Source organism: Pleurodeles waltl, chromosome 2_1, assembly GCF_031143425.1.
Source record: "Pleurodeles waltl isolate 20211129_DDA chromosome 2_1, aPleWal1.hap1.20221129, whole genome shotgun sequence".
NCBI classification, from domain to species: domain Eukaryota; kingdom Metazoa; phylum Chordata; class Amphibia; order Caudata; family Salamandridae; genus Pleurodeles; species Pleurodeles waltl.
The window spans coordinates 445,408,699-445,416,557 of NC_090438.1; positions in this window are offsets into that span (position 1 = coordinate 445,408,699).

The window sequence follows — 7,859 nt, forward strand, 5'->3', positions numbered from 1 at the left end:
ACAAGCAGAAGAGCAGTCCCGCCAGAAAAGCAGTCCATTTGAGTCCATTGGGCAGCATGACAATCCTTCTGACAAAGTCAACTTGTAGGTCTAGAAGTGTCTGACTTTATGGGGGTCAGAGATCCAGTACAGATACCAAAATGTGCCTTTGAAGTGGAGGAGAATTCAAAGAGTTGTTTTGAAGTGCACCTGTTCCCCTTTCAACACAGCCTTGTCTGCCAGGAAATTTGTTGGGGCTTTTTAGTGCTTTGTGTGGCCTTAAGCCACTACCCTTTGAAGTGTAAGTGCACTCCCCCCTAACTTTCCTGCCCAGTAAGACTCCTTAGTATGCAGATGAATGCAGATGCAACTGAGTGTCCTGTGTTTATGGCTCTCTCTGTGGAGTGCACAATGAGAGCTGTGAACCAGCACAGACCAGACATGGATTGGAGACAGGCTGTAAGGCTTAGAGAGGAGTAAGTGCACGGAAATGCCTACTTTCTAACTGTGGCATTTCTAAAATAGTAATGTTAAATCCAACTTCACCAGTAGGTAGAATTTTTCACTACTGTTACAGCTATACCAAACATGACAATGGCACTCCTTTCAGATCAGAAATTACCACTTAAAAGTATATAAGTGAATTTTCAATGCTGGCCAATAACAGGCGCAGGCTTTACAATAGCTGAAAACGACTTTGGTAGTTGTTCACTACCAGGACATGTAAGAGTTACAAGTACATGTCCTGCCTTAGTACCCTGCCCTGTGGGCTACCTGGCACCTACCTTAGGGGTTATGTGTAAAAACAGGGGAATTTAAGGCTTGGCAAATATTTTTGAATGGCCTTGCAATGGCAGGCCTGAGACATGGTTAAGGGGCTACTTATGTGGGTGGCACAATCAGTGCTGCAGACCCACGAGTAGCATTTAATTTACAGGCCTTGGGCACCTATATTGTACTTTACTAGGGACTTATAGGTAAATTAAATATGTAAATGGGGTAGTCACCAATGTTACGATGTTTAGGGGAGAGAGCCCAAGCGCTTTAGCACTGGTCAGCAGTGAAAAGTGCTCAGAGTCTGAAAACAAGCAAAAATGAGATCAGCAAAATGGAGGGAGGCAGGCAAAATGTTGGGGAAACACCACCCAAAGGCTGTCAAGTGTAACACTTATTCTTTAAAATAAGGATGGACAGCATGACGCGTAAGTCACCCCAAAACCATTGCAGCAAAATACTTCCTGGCAACTTCAACAAAGGTGCACCATTTAGTCAGTAAACTACTTAATACTGACTTTTTTGTGACCCTTTCTTTTATAGTAATGTTAGTGATTATGTGAAACTGAAAGTAAACTCATGGATGAGTAAAAAATTCCTTCATCAATGTGGAAATCCAGCTGTGTGGAACCTTCCCCATGACCAGTCCTTTATGTGAAATGAAAAAGGTCTCTAAAAGGGGCAGAACTAAATGATTCTATCTAGGAATCCTCTCCAAGAGGCATGACCTTTGTAATTAGAGGTGTGGCTTAAAACATGAAATCCAAAAACGTTTGCTTCTCACAGTGTCCTCTCTCATCGTTACTGGGCTGCCTCTCTAAGTTTTGTCTTATTGCATCCAGACATATAACCGAACAAAGGACATGGGCCTAAAACAAGCAGATGTATAAGTTTTACCTATGTTTGTTACCAGTATCAATAAAATGTCGCTGTCTCCCCATTGAAATTGCCTATGCTTCAGTAGAAGTCGCTGGGGAAAATAGATTTTCACGTATTATTATTCAAAATCGCCCACTTTCCTGTTCTAAAATATTTGTATGTATGATGACCTGCCGTGTAGTGCTATGTGACTCACTGCTTATATCTCTGAGCGAGGGAGGATCACCTGTCTGGATGTCTCTGCGACACTGATGTGATCTGAGGGAAAATAAGTGTGGCAATTCCTTTTTAGGTACTCTAACATTTGGTGAAAGAGGCGTACCAATTTCTTCCTCTCTACCTCACATTTCTGCTGTGATACTACCAAGAATCAAACATTGTCAAACGTTGTGGCTTAGATTTGAGATAAATGGTACAAAGTGACATAAGTGCCCCAAGAGCGGATGCCGGGTGAATAGAAAACAAACCTGCTTAACATGCCCTACAAGAAAGTTGTCTACTGTCTCCGTTTTGTACATGCAGCAACACTGACAGTGCAGCACAAACAGAGGACATGCCTTGCATTTGTTTGAATACATGCTTCATTTGACAACAGGACTAAAGAAATGAACAATCGCTCGCGCTCATTTTTCATTGGCGAGATATTATTGCTTTAATGGTAAGTAATGGATGGGGTGGGTTACATTAACTGATTGCAAAAGGCCAGTACATGTTGGTGGATAAAGGAGAGATATATTTAGGTATGTTTGTTGGGAGTGAAGTGCAACAGGTGACACTTGGGTATTTTTTAATGTATAGCTGTCCACAGTTAAGCTGTGTCAGAAATTTTAAATGCTTCAGTTAACAGGCTGAACTAAAACAAGAAAATAATATTCTGTTGAAAGGCCACTCCGCTTCTCAACGAGCAGCTGATTAGATGTCTCTCTCTCTCTAGGATGTCGTGTGCTCTTTAAGATAGACAGACACTGGGCGCTAGAGGAAGGTAGACTGCAAGCGCTCCTGTGCGCACAGCCTACAGGGAACATAGGTGCTTAGTACAATGTCTAAGCTAGCACCATCTTCACATGCATGTAATGCTTCTTTCTACAGTTTGCACTCCCCAACAGCATGTAATAAAAAACATCTAAATCCTTAAATACGGCATGAAGTATGACCTTTACTTAAAATCTCTGACCACCAGTGCCCAATTTTTAGTTCAAATGGCCCTCACCTTCACTTCCATTCTCTGCATGCCGCCTGACCCTGAGCAAAACCTACTCGGTCACATGCGAGTTCATCTTAATCTCTGTTGTTTTGTTTCTGCACAACTTCTCTTTCTCTGAAAGTCGTACGCCTGCAACCTAACAATTCCCACCCTCCTGTAGCTCCTCTATTTATCTCACCAACCATGTGCATGGCTAACATACCCCTCCACTAGTGATCACAAATAACTAATTAGATTAATAATAAATAAAAAAAAACCTAAGTGAATGCAAGGAATTGGTTATTTGGGCAAGCAAGCCTAATCCCATCATTCAACTACAACCAACAATACCAGACTAAGCACTAACCGTGGGTTTCGGAGCAGTATGCTCCCCCGCATAAAATGCTTTAATGCCTTGTCCGGGGTTTGATCTGCTATTTACAGATGCATGTAAAATTACAATGTGTAATGGATGAGGGTGAGGTAAAGGCCTTGGGACAGGCCAGGGTCAACTACATCTGCATGTGCTCAAAGGCTGTGTGATCAGGAATAGTAAGGAACAATGGGCAAAATCATTGGATATGATGCATGCTAACCTACATCCAAGCTCAGAGTCTTTTTATAAGTTCAGAAGAAATCAGGCTTCTAGACTGTGGAAGACAGTGACATGGAAAGTAGCATAAGATATATCCTGGTTAAAAGCAAAACGTCCGGGAAGAACTAGAATATAAGGCTCTTAGAGCAGGCACCTGGTAATTTCCCTAGTTATTTTGATGGTTCACGTCTGCACAAGTTAGTCATTTGTCCTCACATTGCCACAATTTAATATGTTCTCCCTTCTTGGATCTGGCTTTCCCTTGTTCCTTCATTCTGCAAAACGTTGGTATATTTATAAGGTGAGGAAAGACCTCTCGGCCTTAATTATCTCTGCCTCACAACTCCTTACCTGATCATTGTGCCTGCATCAGCTTATCCTTAGGCTGCATTCGATCTCCACTCCACCTCTTCAGTGACACTCTCCTCTACTGAGTTTCCTTAGGCTGTGGGCTTATTGCTTGGTGGGACCAGGGCTGTCCTACTGAGTAGATTTAGAGGTAGCTGCTAAATTTATTTATTCATATATGCAGCATTTCATTTTTTTGTTACAGTTACTGAGCAGTGGTGGATCTAAGGCTGCTGTTGGCACCATTCTGAATTAGTGTCTCTGATGTCTTATCACTTCCACCTTTTTTCTCATGGCTTCTAAGTGAGGTATTACCTTCCAGTGTATTGAATGGATATGTGGAAGAGTGGAGGTGTTAACTGAATTCCTTCGGGTCTGACCCTGAAAATCAATCCTAACAGGTGAACAGTGGTTGTTAGCCACTCATAGCAGGTTGGTCACAGGGCCTAATTACAGGCTGAAAGTTATGCAGCATGGGGGTTGGCCATCTGGACACTTTGAGTGCAGGGCATCAGCCAGGCACAGTGAGCACTGGCTGTTCATCACAAATTGGGTGCTCGGTATCTGCTGTGCAAAGTTGGGCAAAGGTGGGGTTGGCTACCAATGGCAGGTTGCAGGTGCTGACGAAAGGCTACTGTGAGAAGGAATGTCCGACCATCTGCCTCAGATTCTGTGCTGGCCACCTGCAAAGCACAGTGTAAGTTTGCAGACCATGGTTGCTTGATCACAGTGCCTGGCCGAAGAACAGAAATTACAGCTATACTGCTGTTTATAGTCGAAGTCATTGTGTAATAGGGGTGGGAAGTTGGTCTTCTACCGAGAGGAGAGTGCAGAGCCGGACCATAGGCTAAATCTTCAAGCCAATCTCCACTGCATGCAGCCAAAGGCTGTGCACAGTGCCAAATAGGTATATTTGATTGATGGTATGCATGATTGTTGTGCAATTTATGGATTGCACAGCAGAATATAACTTGGAAATGTAAGTTGCTTTTTTTATTTTTACCTGGCATATGTGTGTGCTTTTTTAAACAACCATTGTAGGAAGTTGGCTCTGTATATACTATCTCAACGTGAGAGATAGTGTGCTCAGAGTCCAAGGGTTCCCCTTAGAGGTTAATAGTGGCAACATTAGATAATACTAATGCTCTAATTTGTGGTAGTGTGGTCGAGCAGTAGGCTTATCAGAGGGTAGTGTTAAGCATTTGTTGTACACACACAGGCAATAAATGAGGAACACACACTCAAAGACAACTCCAGGCCAATCGTTTTTATATAGAAAAATATATTTTCTTAATTTATTTTAGAACTGCAAGACTCAAGATTTGAGATAAGTACATAAAATGCAAGGTACGTCACAAAGGTAAGTAGAGAACTTTGATTTAAAACAGTAGTACACATAGTTTGGGTTAAAAAGGCAATAAGCTATTTTAAAAGGGGACACTGCAAAAATCAACAGTTCCAGGGGGAGGTAAGTTTGATTAAGTTTCTCAGGCAAGTAAAGCACTTACACAGTCAGACTCCTGGGCATAGGCAGCCCACGTTGGGGGTTCAAGGCAACCCCAAAGTCACCGCACCAGCAACACAGGGCCAGTCAGGTGCAGAGGTCAAAGGAGGGCCCAAAACACATAGGCGCCTATAAAGAACAGTGGTGCTCCGGTTCCAGTCTGCTAGCAGGTAAGTACCTGTGTCCTCGGGGATCAGACCAGGGCGGTTTTGTAGAGCCCTGGGGGGGACACAAACAGGCACACAAAACACACCCTCAGTGGCACAGGGGTGGCCGGTGCAGTGTGCAAAGTAGGCGTCGGGTTTGCTATTGAAAGCAATGAAGGGGGTCACTTAGACGATGCAGGCAGGGCACAGGGGGGCTTCTCGGGCCAGCCACTGACTGGTCTAGTAAGAGGGCTGCCTGCTGGTCACTCCTGCACTGGAAGGTGGTTCCTCTCGGTCCTGGGGGCTGCGGGTGCAGTGCTTGGTCCAGGCATAGGGTTCCTTGATACCAGGCAGTTGCGGTCAGGGAGAGCCTCTGAATCCTCTCTGCAGGCGTCGCTGTGGGGGTGCACGGGGTTGACTCAGGTTACTCACGTCATCGTAGTCGCCTGGGAGTCCTCTCTGTGGTGTTAGTTCTTTGGTGCTCGAGCTGGGGCGTCGGATGCAGAGTGAGAAGCCTCAGGCTTCAGGCGGGAAGAGCGAGTTCTTTGAAAGTTGCTAAAAAGTTGTTGCTGTTTTTGAACAATGCCGCTGTTCTCTGGAGTTTCTTGGTCCTTCGGGTTCAGGGCAGTCTTCCGAGTCCTCAGAGGTTGCTGTTCCATGTTGGATGCGTCGCTGTGCAGGTTCTTTGAGTCTAGAGACAGGCCGGTAGGGCTGGGGCCAAGTCAGTTGGTGTCTCCGTTGTTTCTGCTGGGCTTTCAGGTCAACAGTCCTTCTTCTTTCAGGTTGCAGGAATCTGATTCTTTCAGGTTGCAGGAATCTGATTTCCTGGGTACATGGTCACTGCTAAATACTCAATTTAGGGGTGTGTTTAGGTCTGGGGGCAGTAGCCAATTGCTTCTGTCCTGGAGGGTGGCTACACCCTTTTTGTGCCTCCTCCCTGAGGGGAGGGGGGCACATCCCTATTCCTATTGGGGGAATCCTCCAATCTCAAGATGGAGGATTTCTAAAGGCAGGTGTCACCTCAGCTCAGGGCACCTTAGGGGCTGTCCTGACTAGTGGGTGGCTCTTCCTTGTTTTCCTCATTATCTCCTCCAGCCTTGCCACCAAAAGTGAGGGAAGTGGTCGAGGGGCAGGTATCTCCACTAGCTGGGATGCCCTGGGGTGCTGTAACAAAAGACATGAGCCTTTGAGGCTCACTGCCAGGTGTTACAGTTCCTGCAGGGGGAGGTGAGAAGCACCTCCACCCAGTACAGGCTTTGTTCCTGGCCACAGAGTGACAAAGGCACACACCCCATGTGGCCAGAAACTCGTCTGGTTGTGGCAGGCTGGCGGAAACTGGTCAGCCTAGCACTAGGAGTCAGACTGGTATTCAGGGGGCATCTCTAAGTTGCCCTTTGGGTGTATTTTACAATAAATCACACACTAGCTTCAGTGTGCATTTATTGTGCTGAGAAGTTTAATACCAAACTTCCCAGATTTCAGTGTAGCAATTATGGAACTGTGGAGTTTGTGTTTGACAAACTCCCAGACCATATACTCTTTATGGCTACCCTGCACTTACAATGTCTAAGGTTTTGCTTAGACAGTGTAGGGCATAGTGCTCATGCAACTATGCCCTCACCTGTGGTATAGTGCACCCTGCCTTAGGGCTGTAAGGCCTGCTAGAGGGGTGACTTACCTATGCCACAGGCAGTGAGAGGTGGGCATGGCTCTCTGAGGGGAGGGCCATGTCGACTTAGTCATTTTCTCTCCACCAGCACACACAAGCTGCGAGGCAGTGTGCATGTGCTGTGTTAGGGGTCCCCAGGGTGGCATAAGACATGCTGCAGCCCTTAGAGACCAGGGGTTCTATTTACAAGGGACTTATCTGTGTGCCAGAGCTGTACCAATTGTGGGAACAAAGGTACAGTTGAAGGGAAAAACCACTAGTGCTGGTGCCTGGTTAGCAGGGTCCCAGCACACTTTCAATCAGAACTGGAATCAACAAAATGCAAAAAGTCAGGGGGTAAACATTCCAAGTAAGGCATTTCCTTACAACCATTTAGAAGATAAAACCAAATCTATGTATAACATCAATTTCGTTTTGTATTTATTTCACTACTGCCGTTGTTACATGAGTATTGCTACAAACTATGAGAGTATACCCTATGCCATGGCATATGAAACATAAAGAACAAGAGAGCTTTGTGTTATCGTGACATCAACAACATTATTTATCTTAGAAACATGACTCAATGCTTCTTTGAATTTACACATTTTGCAATCAACATATCAAGAATTCTACAGAGATAAGTAGTGATATCCAGAGATATCATTTGAGTTATGAAAAGAGAACTATGAAGACCATGTTATGAAAGCAGAATACTGAGCAAATTGAGTTTATATTCTGAGCCCTCAGGAGCAATGTGGATCTCAATACCTACGTCTGCTTATCTTTCTCCTTTCACTTTT